The sequence below is a fragment of the Peromyscus leucopus genome, chromosome 6 (genome assembly GCF_004664715.2).
Source record: "Peromyscus leucopus breed LL Stock chromosome 6, UCI_PerLeu_2.1, whole genome shotgun sequence".
Taxonomy (NCBI): domain Eukaryota; kingdom Metazoa; phylum Chordata; class Mammalia; order Rodentia; family Cricetidae; genus Peromyscus; species Peromyscus leucopus.
This window is the reverse complement of record NC_051068.1, coordinates 52312373-52330553: the sequence shown is the minus strand read 5'-3', so window position 1 is coordinate 52330553 and position 18181 is coordinate 52312373.

The window sequence follows — 18181 nt, the reverse complement described above, 5'->3', positions numbered from 1 at the left end:
ATAACTTTTTAAAAAGTAAAATGATTTTGAATTCACCTATGATCCCTATCAAAGAAAACAATATTTTTTAAGGAGGTTATCTTTTCTTATCTAGCACAACAGATGAGGTTTTCAAAGATTTTCCCCCTAAGCTATAGGTATAGTTTGCTGGATATTAAAGACTGTGAATTGAATCCCAAAGGATATCACTATAGCATGTCCTTGAAGCTGACAGTAAGGATAAAGTACACTGAAACTCACACAACCAGATCTTCAACACCTGCTTTGAGCAATGCTACAAACAAGAATTGATTGTGTAGTTATCCTTTGAATCTGCATAGTGATGGAAACACTTAATCGATAGGTATTGAATAAGTCATCTGTATATGGGCTCCTAAACAAGACCTAGGTTTCCGACATATTCTTTTAGAAAACTTAAGTGCTGTCTTTCTCAATTACTTCCCAAAACAATTTATGTTTTAATTAACAGAATCTTACTTTATTTGGTGAGGATTTTAAGCATTCATTTATAAAAATCACTCCATTTTGATTCTGTTTGGCAAGATCATACAGAATAAGGTAAAAGTAACTTTCTGATAGTTGCATCATTTGTACCTTATAATTTTTCTTCTGCTTCAATAATTTGTGCACTTTCATGACCTGAAATAGTATACAGTTTTGAAGCTAAATACATGATTAATTTAAAATGTTTCTTATGATTCCTATTCTTTTGTATAGGGATATATAATATAATTATATAAATAAATGTATATTACAGATACATAATATATTCACATATTTATATAAAATTTTAAGCCATTCTGATGTGTTTTACTGATATTATAATTTCAGTCTTTGGTATTTTAAGGTGAATAAGAATGAACTAAAATATGCTAGTAATCAGAGATTAATATACAAATAAAGAAGGAAAGAACTTACAGTTGAAAACCACATGATAGGCCATCTATCAGTTTAAAATTTAAACTTTAAATAGTTGTATATTTACCTGTGCAAAATATGCAAAAGGTCTAGTCCGTCAAAAACACAACATGAATATGAGCTTAACTTCTGAGACCTCAGTAACTGGTGTAGCCTCATTGCTAAATGATTATCTATGGCTGTTGGTGAGGAATCTTACTTCTTTTGGGGGAAATAGCTACTAATAGCTTGTCCATTCCCCAATGGATGGCCCCTACCTTTGGACAGTAGTATGTGGAATTAATTTGTTATTAAAATTAAAAAGAAGAGAGATCACATCTTTGAGAGGGGCATGGTGAAGTTTTTTTTTTTCACTGTGGCATGTATGCAATTTTAAGAATACAGTTGTATAATTTGTATTCCATTTAAAAACTAATTGCTCATTTACCACTTTCTCTTCAGTCAAACCATTTCTTTGCTGTATCCTTTGTGCTTTTAAAAATAGGTTTTCTAGATTACAATATAAATGCATCATTTTTCCCTTTCCCTCTACTCCATCCGAACCTTTCCATGTACACCCACCCACTCTCTTTCCAATTCATGGCCTCCTTTTCATTCACTGTTTTTACATCTGTGTTTGTGTGTGCTGCTAAATATAGCATTACAGTCTGCTTAGGCCTAATAATGTTATTTATATGTACATGTTGATTTTTTTTTCAGGACTGAAAAAGTGCTATGCTCTTCCTTGGGGAAGACTATTTCTTCCACTCTTAATATTCCTTAGCTGCCTACAGTTCTTTGTGTAGACTTGAGACCTCATGAGATTTCCCTTGCCCATATGTGTAGTGTATTGGTGTTATTCTCATTCAGATCATATGGAGCGAGTTGAGTATGATCTCAAGATCCATTTCTGAAGAAAGGTGTTCCCCTGCTCAGGACTCCCAGTTAGAGGAGGAGTGCTGTCCTGTTTTCTGTTACCATCTCAGTGTGCAGTGGCAGCCACTACTTGCTTTTCTTTAGAAGGATTGTTTCACAATGTTTAAAACAGATCTGAAATGTTACATAATTAGACAGTCCTTACTTGTTTGCTACTATTTTATCATATAGTTGCCTTTGATTACCCCTCATCACTGTTTGCACTTCTGGTGTATTTTCTTTGGATTAAGTGATTTATTTAACTCTAGTATGTTTTAGCACAAGGCTGGCTGACAGCATATTTTTTTTCTCAGTGTTTGTTTGCATTGGAAGCTCTTTAATTTGTTCTCTGCTTTAAGGGAGATTTTTTTTTTCCTATTCATGAATTGTTTGGTTAGTAGGTCTGGTATAAAACATAGTAGGTCTATGTTTTATACCAGTATGTTGAAGCACTGGTGTCTCTATTATTTACTAGAGTAGTGCTTTCCACATTTTCTGCAAGAAGGTCAGTATTTGGTCTGGTGGTTGACTCTGAATGTCAATGTACATTCCTCTATCGTTATTTTTGAGATTACAATTTTATTCTTTATCCTCTCCTTTGGGGCAGGGATATGATGCTCTCACTGTTACTTTTCTTTTACTACTTGGTGTAGAGCAACTCTTATCACTTCACCATTGTCTAACATCAGATATGTAACAGGAGACAGAGCCTTTTCAAAGATTGCTTTGTTTATTACTTATGTCTTCCCTCTGACACTAACAGTGGTAACGGTAGCAACCTTGTCATCATTGTGAACTCTGTGGAATTTGTTCTGCTGAATTGTTAAGCTATTTTAGTGTAATTATCACTTTATTTTAATCCATTGATTCTAGATCTTTGGTAAAAATTTCCATCTCATATATCTCAAAATTAGAGTAGTTTTAAATTTTGCAATAGATTTCAATGTCTTGGGCACCTACAGTTCTTTCTGCTATTATTAATGCATTTTAGTCCTATTCTTGATGTTTAAGCCTTGTTTGGGTTGTTTTAACTAAAGAGCCAAGACTAAGAATCTTAAAGATAGTGAAATTTATTTCACTCCTGAGTTGGGAATTTCATACAGACTATTATTGGTATAAATAATGGACTACCTCTCTAAAATTTTCTCAATTAACTTTCTCCACCAAAACTATAATTTAATGTTGTATTTCTCCTCTATACTTTGTTATTTGAGTCGGATGAGACTCAGAAGAAAGCAGCTGAATTCAATTGAAAAATCAGTTTAGATTACAGAAGATCTAAGTACCATGATGCTGCTGTTCAGAGGAAGAATTTGTAACAGAGTAAACCTCAAGTATGCTTCATCCTCACAGCTGTTTCAGTTCCTGGACTCAAGTAATTGCTTAATATTCATTGTTTTCCATGGGAAAATGAATGCTTCTTTTCTTACGAATATAAACTAGAGAGAAAAGTCAAGAAAGTTGAAGTAAGAGAAAACTTGAATATTTTAGTTTAATTTTGTGCTCAAAATTCAAGTCACCGTAAGGAGAATGATTTCCTTAGGATTTATGTGATAAAAAAAAATCATATGAAAAATAGCTATATAAAGGACTATGTAAAAAAAAATCTAAAAATCTAGAGAAATTAGAACATGCTTGAAAACCTTCTGCCCTTATTAATAAACATCTTAAGGTTAAGGAAAATATGAACATTTCTTTTGAAAAAAGTTAAATATGAAATAAATCTATTCCCTCAACTCACAATCAAATGTTATACATCATAGATTAATGTTGTTAAACTTCAGTGTTTCTAAGATTCTTTATACAATTACTAATTCATTTTAAGTTTGTATTTTATGAGAAAATTTATTGTATTTTAAATTATTTTAAAAAATCAATTTAGTTGTATTGCAACAGTGCAAGATGGCTTCAGTATTCAGAACTTGTAATTGGAAGGATGTGGGAGCCCTCTCAGCTAATTTGCTTGTAAGTGTCTAAGGTCATATTAGATATAGAAAGTCATTAGAAGTGATTTCAATGCCTACAATTTCAAACATTTTTATCCAAACAGGTAATATTTATCATTTTTTTTCAAATTTAGAGTTTCTTTTCATTGCTATTTTCTGCCTATGGGCCTTGCTTTCTGTCAGGGTTAATATATAAATATATATTATATATACTGCTTAATTCACATTCTAGTTTTATTGAGAAATTTTTCTTTTCAACATTGTTGTTGGAGTTTAACTCTTTCTCTTTTTGGGGGGCGACCACCCAGTTCCCAAAGAAACACACAAGGAGTCTTATTATTACTTATGAATGCCCAGCCTTAGCTTGACTTAGTTTCTTGTCAGCTTTCCTTATCTTAAATTATCTTATCTTCTCCTCCTTTTCATGTTCTCTTACTTCTGTAAATCCTACTCTTACTCCGTGTTTGCTGTGTAGCTGGGTGGCTGCCCCTGATGTCCTCCTTCTTCTCTGGCTCCTAGATCTATTTTTCCTCTTAGATTTCTCCTTCAATTTCTCCTTCTCTGGCTGCCAGGCCCACCTATCCTTTCTCCTGCCTTGCTATTGGTCAGTTCTTTATTAGACCACCAGATGTTTTACACAGGCACAGTAACACATTTTTATAGAGTTAAACAAATGCAATATAAACAAGAGTAACACACCTTAAAATAATATTCTTATATATTTCTCCCTTTGTGTCAAAATAAAAATGAGAGGGTTTTAACTTAAACATAGTAAAACTATATATAATAACAATTATGAAGTAAGGATTACATTCACAATATTCTGTCCATTTGTAATTAGCATATTCAAAGAAAATAATGCATTATCTCTGTTGTTAGGTAATATTACATCCTTCTGGGTCTTTGATGGAGTTGAAGACTAAATAGTTATAGCTGCAGTTTTTCTTAATTATGATAGATAGTAAATTAGTTATAAAATTAAGTTTCTTATAACAAATTAATATCTATGTATTTATAGATGTAGATATACTGTCATATATATATATACATATATATATGGCACCCATATAGAAGGCAATTTTATTTAATGATAGCGAATGTGGATAGTTACACATTTTCAATCGATTGCTTCAATACCTGCTCATAATCCTACAATATTAAAAAGAATCCCTTAACATTTACTCTCGATGCTCTTTAGAAAGCAAATATATTTCTGTTCCTGAGTAAAACACTGAGTATTAAAGATTTAGCTAAATTACACTGACTGCTGCCAGTGGCATCCCCTGCAGTGAATTAAAAAATACATTTAGCATGAAAACAAGGACCAGATGTTATTTTTACAGTCATTGTTCAAATGGCTCCTGTGAGCTACATTTTCCCTGGTGTTTCTTTCACTTCTCACAGAGAAGATGACTTATAGGTTTTTATGTTTATGAAAGGATAGGCAGGGTGGTGATTGTGGTGATAATTTAACCCATAATTATATCATAAATTGTCTTTCTGAAGATGAGAAACAGTTCAATTGTATACAATGAGTCTTATTAAGATTTGAGGGATTACGATTAGGAGAATCCACCTTCTTTCACAGGCACAGCATCATAGGCATGGACATGGCATTAACAAAGAAAAAATTAAAATGCATGGGGGAGTCTTTACATCTCATTACCTTCCACTCAGAAAAAGTCATGAGACAGAGGAGTCTAGGGAAGACCAATCCATATGTTCTGGGGGTAAGTCTAATTTACCCAGGATGGGTTAAGGACATCCAGAAAGACTGTCTTAAATAAATCAAACTTTTAGAGTTAATAGCTGATAGCTTCCTGGTACCTTACTAGTACAGATAAATAGTACTATAGCATCCTTATGCATTTGTTTGGTGTGATTCAAATAGTGCCAACTTGTAAGGTACAGTAATTCTCCTTTGTAGTCACAGAATTTTGAGGATAAACAAAATAAGTTAGAAGCCAACATGACACACGAGGTTTAGACTGCCCTGGGTTATAGAATAAGATTTGTATCCCAAACTCCAGAGCTAATGAAATACAATAAAGATTGTAGATGATATCTTCACCAGATACCTGCTACAATTTGTCAAAATAAATGAAAGAATTTGTGATTCAGTGACAGAAAAATAAATTCCTAAACCACCCCTGAAAACACACACACATGCAAAAGTAGGCAACAAGCACAGAATGGGAGACATGACATTTGACTCTAGCAAGGGAAAACATGAGACCACATAATAGATGAAACTAAAGTATTTCCATAAAAGCACATTTCCAGATATCCGCATACATGACTGTGACTCAGGATACTTGTTGATTTTGCTTATTCTAATTCCGGATGGTAAATTCCTCTGAATTAGACACAAGGACACAGGACAATTACTTAAAGTTCTAATGGAGGAACCAGAAAGAAATGCTCAAAAACCTTTCCAGGATGTAATTGTTTTGTTTTACTCTGTGGTATTGTGAGACAAGACAGAATTCAATCATATAAGCTTTCACAAAGAGAGAAAACCCCAATATATTTCCCCTTAGATTAGGAAAACAGCTTCCAAATATGCCTCTTGCCTTCAGTCTTGGCATTTTCTCCTAGGATACCCAGTGCAATTTCTACAATTTCAAGTGTTAAGATTACTCCTTCTCTTAAATTCTTCAACAAACTTCATGAGAAATTTCTGCTCTCTTTTACAAACTTGCAAGCAATTTACTGCAATCTCACTTCAAGCGTTGTCAGCCACATTCATGACTCACACATCTTCTCATTTCCCTGCAGCTAAACCCTTTCCTGTGGCAGAGACTTTGTCATGTGTTCTGCTCATTAGGATTTCTCTCCTTTGGCCTTCATTTCCCAGCTAAAATCGGACTTCCCTAAAGAATTTTTTTTCCTGAGCTTTTTATATATATATTTGCCCATTTTCTCTTATGCAAAGCTATACTATTCCCTTTTTATTATTTAAAGTAAAATATAATCTGGTTTATAGACTGATTTTCTTAACAGTCTTTTTCATTCAGATGAAACTTTCTTTGCAATGGATGCTTGCATGTAAAAATACATGGATAAAAGGGTTTACAATGTGACTCACTGTGTCACACTGCAACTTCCGTGACAAGATTTTCCTTTTCTTCCTTTTTTTTCTTAAATTTTAGTTTCTTTTATTTTGTGGAGAAGTGAGAGGTGGGATGGGGAGGCATGATGTGAAAGACACAAAAAATAAATAAAAAGAAAGTTAAAATATAAAAAAATGAAATGTTGTAAGTTGAAAATATTTTGCTGTTTCAATCAGATATTCATTCTTTCTAGATTTTCTATGATACTGATAAAGTCATGAGAGTCAGAGATAATCACCATCAATATTGACCTATTACCTCCTTTACAACTCATTAAACAATGTCACAACAACAAGGCTCACAGATATTGGAAGCCTTTTAAAGAAGAAGGTGATTAAGTCTACATTAAGGCTGCAACTTAACTCATCAACAGAAAATCCCAATAGGCATTATTTAGCAGTTGGAAAAGCAATTATGTATAATGACAATATCCTCAATAAAATCAACAGTTTATCAAAGGGATGGTAGTGCCATACTAAAAGTGAAAAATGAAGCAGAAAGACATATCCAGACTTCAAACTATTGACCTAGTTCATAAATCTGCAAACCAAGCTTCCTTTCTCTCCCATTTCTTAGATGTCTTAAGCATTTTTAACACTATTATTTTTGCAGCTGACTTTTATTCTGCACTAAATATATTCATGGTAAGCATAAATTATTATAATTTAATTTAAGAACTTTAATTTTTATTAAATTATATATAAACTGATATATAAACTATAAACCTGAATGAAAGTTTGTATTTTTATTTCAAATTCATTGAAGTGATTATCATGTGTCTGTGACATAATTTTCCTCAATGTGATTTTTGTTTTAATCAGAATTCTATAAATTTGAAGTTGTTTTACTTTTTCTTTATGCATATGACAGTTTAAGTAAATTGCAGCATGAACTGCTTATGAGATATTTTCACGGAAAAAATAATTTAAAAATATCATCACTTGGGCTGGAGAAATGGCTCAGCCGTTAAAGGCTAGGCTCACAACCAAAAAATATCATCACTTAAATTCCAGCATTTGTGTGAATGAATTCTGGAAAAATGACAGAAAAAAGTACATAATTATATCAGATTAATAAAGATAGTACAATATGGACAGCTTTGGTTTTATAATGCATACTTTGAATAAATACAGTCATGTGTATTCATTATTTATTTATTTATTTATTTATTTATTTATTTACTTATTTATATCCACAGCTGCAATTTTCCTCTGAGGATCTTCTTTAACTTATGGGAAACTTCCTATTCTTTAATGTATCTCCATTAAAATTAGCACATAAGTGCAAATTCAGTGATAATTGAAGTTCGACTTTGAAGTGAACATTAAAAGTTAAGAAATAAAACCTCAGGATCAATATTGAGTAGCTTTGAGTTTTGTTGTGGGTCTTGGGCAAAATTACATAAAAAATTGTGAGTATACATCTTACTTCCAGTATAAATATATGTGATTTTTCTTCTTTTTTTCCATATTTTCTTTTTGTTTCCATGTTATAGGTGATTGTAATCAAATTTCAAACTATGCATAAATATATAATCTCCAGATTGTTTCACATCTTAATTCTATCCTCTGGATTAAACCACTGTAATTAGTTTGACTGGGTTTTCATATATCTATATGTACAAAAATATATGTACACACACACACACACACACATACACACACACACACACACACACACACACACACACACACACACACACAAGGCAGCCACACTTTGGTGACTAACAGTACTTGTAGGTTTCTCCCAACTTCTGACTGGGCTACAATTGAAGTTCCATATGAGTTTTTCCTAGATTAACTTTCTAGAAGAGTTCACAGAATTTAGGACAACAGTCTTCCTTCTGAAGATTTATTTCAAAGGATATTTTAAATGAACAACCAGATGATATCAGAAGAAGTTATAGGAGAAATTAAAAATGTACATTGATTTCTCTGGGTGTGCCAACCTTTAAATATTTAGTACCCTGATCAGAAACTTCCCAAACTCTGAGTTCTGGAGCTTTTATGGCAACTGTCTTTCTAAACTACTGACCACTTGTGAGCAACAGAATCTTTAGCCTTCCCCTCACAGAGTTCAACAGAGAGGAGTGGAAATTTAGCCTATTCATCTGCTTGGTTTTCTTGACATCTAAGCCCCCCCCCCTACCCTCAGTTCACCAACTTTCCAAAGGAATCCCAGCACCTTAAATATCAGTCTTCTCATTAATATAAGAAAACACCTCACTTCACAATTTGCAAAAGTTGAGTAGTTGGGTTTCAGGAAGTTGGAACAGAAAACAGATGCTTATTTGATATTGTGTCATAATATCCCAGGATAATTTCTTGGTTGGCTCAAATTTACTAATGTTTAAACCTAAAGCTTCAGTGAACTCATCAGACAGCTTCTATTAAAGGGGATATGAGCAGGAAAGATTATAAGGTACAATCAATAGTTTTAAATAAATTAGCATCAATGTATTTAATAATTAAGAACTTACCATCTTTGCAACAAGAAGCTGAGGTCAGGCTACATGGGGCTAGAGAATGAGCATTATGTGAAGGAGTTGAAGAAACCGATTAGAGATCCTATCTTCAAGAATTATGGACTTGAAGGGAAAGAGGAAAGAGGAGAAATGAGTGAGGAGGCATCAAATGTAGATAAATATTAATCTACATAAATAAGGCCTGCTATCTCTACCAAAAAGTATTTTATTTATTAATGCATGCATGGCATGTGTGTGAGTTTGTGTGCTAATGAATGAATGCTCAAATGTTTGAATGTTCACACATGCATATATCTCTGCATGCTTAAAAATCCCAAGATGTACTGTGGGAGTTAGAGGAAAGTTTTGGAAATCAGTGCATCTCAGGTATCTTCCTAACTTTCTTGGGCTTGTGCAGGTAGCTCTTTTACCTACTGGACTTCTTGTTAATGTTAACCAAAAGCTTATTTTATAAGTTTTGGTAAGTAAACTTGAAGTATGGTAAGATTTTTATTTTAGGAATACTTATGCCAACAAATGAAACATTTATTCTGGTGTTAATATTGTTAGTTTTGCTTCATCTTGAGATAAAAAAATTCTTTAGCTTCCTCCTGTCAGTCTATGGTAAGATTGCTTCTCATGAGTTGGACTGTATCACAGTGTTAAAGCATTTGCTTTTCTTTGTAATATCATAGTATGCCTAAAAATGATGGTTTAATGAAGTTCCTTACACAAGCTTTGACACATGGTGGTGTTCCGAAATTTTTTACTAGTCTGTCTTTATCTGATTCTTATTGCTAATGTACTGCTAAACTTAATTATCTCTAGGATCTAACTATGAATTATTCTGTGTCTTTGATTTTTAAAAATGAAGATAAGATAAAGGTGAGTAAAATGATCTACAATAATTCCACCATAGAAGCAGGACATTCTCCCATTACATATGCTGGGTCTAGCATTATAAGCATCTCCATTGACCTTAATTTCCTATGTTCTATGGCCCATTTAGACAAAGGCCAGGCATCCGTGATCTAATAAGGAAGAAAACTGTAAGTTGCCTTAAGATAATACTTTTACACCATTTCTTTATTCATTCTTTCTCTTAATGTTTTATTATTTAAATTGTTTTGAGTATTTTATACACTAAAATGGGTTTTGACCAAATCCACTCTCAATCACTTTGTTTTCTCTTGATATGTTTAAACATGCTTGTGTATATAAGAAACTAAAATTACATATAACTCAAAAATATATAATCAGTATTTTTGTATGCATAACCACATGTGGTCCTAAGTCAAAACAAAATATAGTATTTCACGTATATTATTTTCCCCACATATTATCAAAGCATCATGCTTACCAGATCCCAGTGTTCACTGAATACTACTATAAAGTTAATGCATCTTCACATGTTCTCTGTTGTGCATAATTCTAAAGATGCTTGCAGCTGCACTCAATTTGTCACCATAAATGATAATGAGCATTGGATTCTTATTTTAATTGAACATCACCATCACTATGAGAATGTAAGAGCAGCATATTGTGGCTTGATCATAAGACCCTGTATGTGGGAAAGGACATTACTGGAAAGATAGGAAATCTAATAATTATAACAAATGAAAGAGTTTTCTAAGGTTTTGGGGTCCATAATATTTGACTTTAAACTGAAACTGTTTTTTTTCTATATAGACTTAATGATTTTTGGTTATTGATACAGTTTTTGAATAGTTGCAGAATATTTATCAGTAAATACAAGATCAATAGTTTTGGAATGACAGTTAAATGTACCGATCTCACATTTATGCATTCCTTTTGATCAAAGCATTAGCTGCTATTTGTTGTTGATTCTTTTTGGAGGTTTTGGTATAAGTAATAGTCTTAGAACAAATGGCAAGTCTGATCTCAGGTTTGGAAGACAGAGATACTATATATCTCCAAAGCAACTATAATAAATCCTGGTGTTCATAATGGAAAAATTAACATCTCCCTCCAGAGCTAAGGTTTGGTATGTTATTGCTTATTACATCATTCCAAAAAATATGGATTACTTTCCTGTCATTCAGGACTGTACAACAGGGACTCATGTGGATCAAATGTTTTCATTATAAATTTGGGAAAAGGTAATAGACATATGTTCAAGCTACTGTTAATTGCTAAGCAATGAGGATTTTTGTTTTAGATCCTAGAGTTGTATTTCTTCTTGGAGTTTCTTCCCTAAAATTTTTGTAGGTGAGTGTTTCAGATTGCAGGGAGAAACTAACACACCTCACAGTTCCTGACACTACGTGTAAGAAAATTAGGGTTCTGAATATTTCAATGGAAAATAGGTCACGAGAAAATAAATGCAGTTGCCATGATGGCCAGGATAGGAGGTAGATTATAGTCACTCTTCCTCCCCTCCTCCAAAATGAATACCCCAGCCTGATCTGAAGCCCTGTAGCAAGCCATCTATTGTGGCTTCTCCTTCCTGTATGCCCACATCTCCAGCTTAGCATACATATCATCTGCAACAGTCCCCCTCAGAATCCATCTCCTTGTCTCAGTCACCAACTCCTGCAGATATCACCTGGGAACATACAGGCCACTCTGTCCATGGAGCAGGTGTGAAATCATTCCGCACTCGCTCTCATCTCCTGCAAATCCACTAGTCTCATTCCCAGCTCAGTAGCAGAACATATGCTGTGGCCTCTGACTACATCCCCAGGGGTCTACACAGATCCTGCTGGCACATCCTGCTTTCATCCTTCCTGTGGACCCCCTCAACACCCATCTTTAGCCCATCCTCATTTCTAAGTGTCAGCTCCCAACACCTAAAACACATTCCACCTGGAGCTCCAAGTGACTACATTTGACATGATCTCCAAATTACTCTGTTGTGGGATGTTCTCTATGCTGTGAATGTTTTTCTATGATTGATTGATAAATAAAAAGCTGATTGGCCAGTAGCCAGGCAGGAAGTATAGGTGGGACTAGCAGAGAGGAGAATTGGGGGAAGTAGAAGGCTGAGGCAGAGAGACGATGCTAGCTGCCATGATAAGAAGCAGATGTTAAGATACCAATAAGCCATGAGCCACATGGCAACTTTTAGATTAATAGAAATGGGTTAATTTAAGATATAAAAACTAGATAGCAAGAAGCCTGCCACGGCCATACAGTTTATAAGTAATATAAGTCTCTGTGTGTTTAATTGGGCCTGAACAGCTACAGGAGCTGGGTGGACACAGGAATACTCCAATTACAGTACTCCCTACCAGGCAACATACAACCACATTCTCCTAACAATCAGAGGGCAACAGAAAACAAGGAACATAATATACAACCAATAAAGACAATAAAAGATATCAGCGCCTAGTATTACAATCATGCCAAAACCTAGAAGCCTAGACACCAGTGTGAAAACACAATTAATAATAGCCAGGACAATTTGTCTCTGGTAGAGCTCAGCAACCTTGACACAGTAGGCTCTGAGAAATGCAATATAACTGAAGCATAAGACAATAACTTCAAAATATGCTTTATGAATGTTAGAGGTTGTTAAAGAAGATATGAATAAAACCATTGATAAAATCTATGAAAAAACAAACAGTGGAATTAAATGAAGAAATCAGTTAAAGACATGAAAGTAAGAAAAGAATCAATAAATAAAACTGAAAGTGGAAATTTTAGAAACTTGAACAGGAAATCTGAGAGTCAAAACTCTCAAATAGAATGTAAAAGATGGAAGAATCCCTGCATTGAATAAATAATAAAAGAAATAGGTATCTTGGTTGAATAAAATATTAAATCCAAAGAATCCATGCACAAAATATCCAGGATATCTGGGACATCATGGAAAGACCAAATGTACAACTACTAGGAAGAGAGGAAGGAGAAGAAACCCAAGGCAAGGGCACAGAAAATATTTTCAACAAAAGTAAATAAAATTCCCATAACCTAAAGAAGAAGTTCCTATCAAGGTACAAGAAGCATATAGAATACCAAATCGCCTAGACGAGAAAAGAAATTCTCCTTGCACATAATAATCCTAACAACAATGTACAGAATAAATAGAGAAATTAAAAGCTGCAAGGGGAAAGTACTAATTAAATTACAAAGGCAGACATATTATATCCCTTGAGTTTTCAAAAGACAGTCTTAAAACCTGAAGGGCCTAGACAGATAGTATACAGACTCTAAGAGATCACAGATGCCAGCCCAGACTACTATATCCAGCAAAAGTTTCAATCACAATAGATGGAGAAAAAGAAACATTCAATGAAAAACAAAAACAAGTTCATTCAGTATCTATGACTTTAATTTCAGCCCTACAGATGCCACCAGAATAAAAATTTCAACCTAAAGAGGTTAACCACACCAAGGAAAACACAAATAATAGATAATCTCAAACCAGCAAATAAAAAAGAAGAGGTAACCATCACAACAAAATTAAATAAAGGGAACCAACAAATATAGTCAATTAATAACTGTAAACACTAATGATGGTCATTCCTGGAAAAAAAAAAAAAGAAAAGGACTAATAGCATGGATTAAAAAACAGGATGCATTATTCTTCTGCATTCACACAAACAAAAGAGAAAACAAAAACTACAACAAAAAATAAACTACACCTTAACATGAAGGACAGACAAAACTTTTGAGTAACAGGATGGAAAAACATATTCCAAGCAAATAGATCTAAGAAGCAAGAGAGTATAGCCATTTTAATACCTGACAAATTAGACTTCTGACCAGAACTAATTAGGAGAGGTAGGAAAAGGCACTATATACTCATTAAAGGAAAAAAAATCACCAAAAAGAATATTGCAATTCTTAACATCTATGCACCAAAGCAGGGTATATGGTTTTAATAAATAAATAAGTAAATAAATAAAAAACACTACAATAATTTAAATCACATATTGACTCTTACACTGATAGTTGCTGACTTTAATATTTTACTCTTTTCGACAAACAGGTCATCCAGACAAAAACTAAACAAAGAAATCCTGGAACTAACTAATACCATAAAGCATATAGATAACAGATGTATAAATGGTCACAGAATATTTCATCAAAACACAAAAGAATATCCCTTATTCTCTTAAGTTTAAGAAACTTTGTCCAAAACTGACCATATATTGGACACATAGCATGCCTCAAAAAATACAAAATAATTGAAACAACATACTGCATCCTGTCTGACCACCACTGACTAAACCTAAATATCAACCACAACAGAAGCAATGCTTACAAACTCATGGAAACTGAGCTCTCCACTGAATGAAAAATGGGACAAGACAGAAATTTAGAAAAATAGTTACAACTTTTAGAATTGAAACAAAAATGGAAACACATAACCAGACATTTGGGAACAAAGTGATTCTAAGACAGAAGTTCATAACACTAAGTGGCTACTTTGAAAAAACAAACTGGAGAGATCTCATATTAATAACTTAACAGCACATATGAAAGCTCCAGAGTCAAAAGAAAAAAAAAAAAAAAACTACAAACAAAAGGAGTATATGGCAAGAAGTAATCAAGCTGAGGACTGAAATTGATAACATCTAAAAAAACAAAAACACAAATAATCAATGAAACAAAGAGCAGGGTTTCTTTGCTGTTTTGTCTTGAGAAAAATCAATAAACTCTTAGCCAATTTAATGGGAATGCATAGAGATCAACTCCAAATTAAAAAAATAAACAATAAAGATGAAAAGGGGACATCAGAACACATAAGAACACATGAGGAAATCAAGAGAATGATTATTACATACTTTAAAAAATATGTACTTGAACAAATATGAACTTGAAAATGTAAAAGAAATGGCTAATTTTCTTGCTCCATACCATCTACCAAAATTAAATTATGATTAGGTAATTAATATAAACAGGCCTGTAACTTCTAGTGAAATCGATGCAATAATTAAAAGTCTCCGAACCAAAAAGAGCCCAGAGTTAGATGGATAAAGTACAGAATTCCGTCAGAATTTCAAAGAAGACTTAAGACTAATACTCCTCAAATTATTCTGCAAAATAGGAACAGAGACATTGAACAATTCTTTTTACAAGGTCAGTTTCCATGACACTTTAACTGCATAGAGACCCAACAAAAAAAGACAAACTCCAAAACACTTGCAAACCACATCTAAGAACAGAGGGAAAAGATCATGCATCATGAAGAGTAGGCTTCATTCCAGAGATGAAGAAATTGCTAATATAAATAATTGGATAGATATAATGCACCATATAAATGGACTGAAAGACAAAAACCTTAAGATCATCTTATTAGATGGAACAAAGACTTTGTCAAAATCCAACACCTCTTCAGGATAACAGTTCTTGAGATTTTAGAAATATAAGAAACAAACTGCAATATAATGAAGACTGTTTACAGAAAGCCCATAGCCAATATCAACTTAAATGTAGAGAAACTGAAAATTCCAGTAAAATCAGGAAAAAGACAAGTTTGCTTCCTCTCTCCATACCTATTCAGTACAGTACTTTAACTCTTAGCTAGAGCGATTAGGCAGCTGAAGAAGATGAAGGAAATGCAAATAGGAAAGAAAGAATTCAAAATATCTTTATTCACATGTGTTACAATTTTATAATTAAATTACCTGAAAAACCCCACCATGAAATATTACAGCTGATAAACATGTTTGCCAAAGTAGCAAGAGACAAAATTAACAGTCGAAAAAAAATCAATAAACTTCCTATACACAATTGACAAACTGACTGTGAAAGAATTCAGAGAAAAGATATCTTTCACAATATCCTCAACCTAAATTAAAATATCTTGAAGTAATTCCAACCAACAAGGGAAAAGCTTATGTAATAAAAACTTTAAGACACTGAAGAAGACATTAGAAGGTGAAAAGATCTCCCAACTCATTGATCAGTGAGATTAATACAGTGAAAATGACCATTCTATCAAAAGCATTCTGCAGATTCAGGGCAATCTCTACCAAAATACCCACACTGTTTCTTCATAGATCTTGAATTTTTTTCAGCTTCATATGGAACACAAAAATCCCAAGATTCCTAAAACAATCTTGAATAACAAAAGCATTGCTGGGGATATCACCATCCCCATTCTTGAAGTGTATTATACAGTCATAGTAATAAAAAACAGCTTATTGTTGGCATTAAAACAGACATGTTGATCAACAGAATCTAAATTAAGTCACATGTAAATCATACACCTATAGATGCCTGATTTTTTAATAGGAAGCCAGAAATGCACACTGTAAAAGTTACAGCATCTTCAACATATGATTCTGGTCAAATTGCATGGTTTCATATAGAACATAAATACATGTACAGTTTTCACTGTACATGAAACTCACCTCCACATAGATTAAGAACCTCAACAAAGGGACAGATAAACTGAATCTGATAACAGAGTCTATGAGGAAAAGTCTTGAACTCATGGGCACAGGAAAAATCTTTCTGAACAGGACACAAATCACAAAGGCATTCATGATACTGAAAAGCTTCTGTATGGCAAAGGACACCCTCACTCAGCAAATAGGCAGGCTATACAGAATACGAAAAGAATTTATCAGCTGCCTATCCAATAGAGGGATAATATCTAAAGTATATGAAGAACTCATAAAACTGGATGTCAAGGAAACAATAACTGACTCAATTTTAAAGTGGGCTACTGACCTAAATAGAGTTATTAAAAGAAGATGCACAAATGATGGACAAACATTTAGTGAATGTTCAACAGCTGTAGGAATCAGAGAAATGTAAATCAAAACTACTTTGAAATTTCATCTCATACCAATCAGAAGGGCCAAAATTAATAGAATGGATGGCAGCTCCTGCTGGCAAGGACATGAAGTAAGGAACATTCATTAATTGCTGCTGAAAGTGAAAACATGTATAGTCAGTGTGCCACATGGTGTGGCAGTTCCTCAGGAAGCTGGGAACATGTCAACCTCAAGATTTGGCTATAGCATGCTTGAGCACATATCCAAATTACCCTACATCTACTACAGAGACACTTGCTCTCATTGCTGCTCTATTCATAATAGCTATAATTTAAAGCAGGCTATTTGTGTGTTAATGGATGCATGAGTAAAGAAAGTGTAGAATATTTACACAGTAGACTATTATTCAGGGGTTAAAAATGAAAACAAGAAATTCAGAGGTAAATGAATGGAACTTGAAAATCAATCATTCTGAATGAGGTAACCAATTCCACAAAGCTTGTATGTAAATGTTAGCCATTGAGACATTTTTAAGTATGCTAAAGCCCATATAACCACAGAGGTTAGATATAAAGTAAGGAACTAGGTTGAAGGGAGGATCTCCCTTGGAAAGGAAAATTGGATGTATAGTTATAGATGGAGAAGGTATCTTAACTAAATCAAAATTAAAATCAGCCTTATCTCTAAATCTGCAAGATCTACAAAAAATGGAGTAGAAAAATGAATATTCTTTACTCCTGTCATTTATTTTGTTTAATTTTGCATTGTTGAAGGTAAGCAAAGTGATATTCTATTGAATATGAAGAGATATTGCATACATAACCCAGGTAGTTTAGAATCATTCATCTCTAATATCGTATTCAATTTACAGTCTTGCAAAAGAAAAAAATCAATAGACTGAGTTCTCTTCTAGTCTCTCCCCTTTTCTGCTGGCCCCATGCAATCAATCTGATCTTAAAGGTCATCGCAACTTAGAATCATTCTACCTTGAGGTAATGTAGCAGTTTCTTGAAACACTAGCCTCTGCTTGGGCAGTATGGTTGCTGCGTTTCTGGGGACCTATGAAGACCAAAAGAGGGCCTTGGTTTTGCATAATCAGTGTTCTCCCTGTTGTCTGCTTAAAATGTTCAGATGAATCATGCTTTCCAACAC